The following is a 2,433-nucleotide window of genomic DNA, read 5'->3' as shown; positions in this document are numbered from 1 at the left end:
ATCAATTAATTAAGTTCACCATATGGCATAGGGTGGGAAAGGTAAGTAGTAGGGTGGAAGTGCTTGACTTTAGGAAGGCTAACTTCAGTGTACCCAGGAATTTAGTCAATAACACAGTGCAGAATAGGAGTATTGGCAAGATGGGAGTTGAGGAAGGGTGGTTGATCCTAAAGGAAGCAATTCTTTGGGGCAGAGGGAGATGATCCCTCTGCAAGGGAAAGAAGGCAAAGAGGCCAAAAAACCTCCTTGGCTAAACAGAGAAATCCAGGGAAGCCTAAAGGCAAAAAAAAGAGGTATATAGACAGTGGAAGCAGGGGGAAGCTACCAAGAAAGAGTATACCTACTTGACCTGTGCTTGCAGGGAGGCAGTTAGAAAGGCCAAAGCAACTATGGAACTGAGGCTGGCAACAGAAATTAAAGACAACAAAAAGTTATTTTTTAGATATGTAGGAAGTAAAAGGAAGGTACAAGGCAGCATAGGACCCCTACTTAACAACTAGGAGCAGTTAGTGACAGACAGGGGGGACAAAGCTGAACTCTTCAATGAGTTTTTTGCCTCAGTGTTCCTGAACAAGGGTCTCATAATGGGTTCTTAGATGGGCATCAGAGGGACACCAGCCCACCAACTGTTGATGGTCGGCTGTGACGTGGTGCAGCATCACTTGGATGGACTGGATGTGTTTAAGTCAGCAGTCCCAGATAAGCTGCATCTGAGGGTCCTAAAGGAGTTGGCAGGTGTTATTGTAAAACCACTGGAAAGGCTGTTTGAGCATTCATGGCACTTGGGTCAGATCTGAGAGGACTGGAAAAGGGCCAATGTGGGCCCTACTTTCAGAAGGGGAGGAAGGAGGACCTGAGTAATTATAAGCCAGTTAGTCTCACCTCTATCCTTGGAAAAGTCTCTGAAAAAATTAATAAGGATCATATTTGTGTGAGTTCAGTGGGGAAGGAGGGAGGAGGGAGGGGTGAGGAGTGAGAAGGGTAGAAAAGAACACACAGCAGCACCTACTGGCTAAAGGCCAGAGCACAGCACTCCCTCATGGCAAAGGTGATTAATCAGAAGTCTTTGGTGTCTCTGGCTGTTTGGATGAACAAATCCACAATTGGAGCTGCATAACTGGAGAGCACTGCAACTTAAAACATCTCTGAGTAGTGTTAGTTTAAGGCGCTAAATGGAATTTAGAGCGGCGGGAAATCCTGGGTTGTGTGAACACAAACGCAGTTGCGTCAACATAAATGGGAAATATCATTTCATCTACACATGCCCTTAAAAGCAAGTAGAGCCCACTTTCATTGTTTGTTTTCCTTTTAAAAAAACATGTCCAGGGCAGATCCTTTCCATATTCCTACCTAGGACTTTGGAGCAATCTAAATTACATCCACACCCAAAATAATCAAGTTGTAACTGGTTCTCATACTGCCTTGCCACAGAGAGATCATCTTATTGGTCATAGTTTCTCAGTTACAAATATATTACAACTCTATAGCAACTATGTCAAACTGAAGGGATGAAAAGAACTATTTCATCCCTTTTAGAAAAAACATCAGTCACACCGTAATATTATTCCTCACTTAATCTTCTGCTATCTCTTTTGTTCCTTGCTGTCTCCCCTGCCTGTGTTTCTCTGCCATCTGATCAGCATTGTGATTTATTGCTCCAGAACACCCACAATAATCCTACCACCAAGGCTTCATGGAAAAATACCTAAGACAAAACCATGTTCCTTTGGTCTCATAGGCCCTGATCCTCAGCTGGGCTAAGTACAGAAGTTCAAAATCCCGAGGCAGAATCATTTCAATCTTCATAGGTTTTTCTAAGCTTCGTAGCTTGAACCAATAACAAATTGAACTGACATTCAATGTTTGGGTGGCCAAGACAGGCAGAAGCAAGCACTGGCCCAGGCCAGGAACCTGGTGCACTCATGGAAACCATGCCTCGTGCCCAGGTGCCTAAGGCTGCTTAACATATTCCAGTGGCATCTCAGGCCTGACTGGCTTCTGGACAGACCCTACACCCCCCTTGCTGTTAGCTGCAGAGAGGGGAGAGCCAGCAGAAAATCTCTCCCCATCCCAGGGCTAGATTAACACATAGGGAAACTCGGCACATGCCTAGGTCCCTATGTGAAGAAGAGTCCCAGTTGTGCTTATTTAATATATTATAATTATTGAGTGAAAAAAGTAATATAAATATAGTAGGGTTACCATATTTCCTGCATCAAAGAAGAGGACACCTGGGAGGGGGAGAGGGAGGGGAGAGGAGGGAGGAGCATATGATTGTGGGGGGGGCAGTGATATGCCCGTGCCCTGTCTCTGCCCCTCACTGCCCCTGCCCCACCATACCTGCCAGCCCCCTTATCACTCCCAACCCACAGCCCCCTGTCCCCCCAGCCCTGCTGGTGCCCCTCACCCCGACCCTCAAACCCCTGCCCCCCC

Source organism: Gavialis gangeticus, unplaced genomic scaffold, assembly GCF_001723915.1.
Source record: "Gavialis gangeticus isolate Ggan-Ray unplaced genomic scaffold, GavGan_comp1, whole genome shotgun sequence".
In the NCBI taxonomy this organism is placed as follows: Eukaryota; Metazoa; Chordata; order Crocodylia; family Gavialidae; genus Gavialis; species Gavialis gangeticus.
This window is presented reverse-complemented; position numbering follows the sequence as displayed.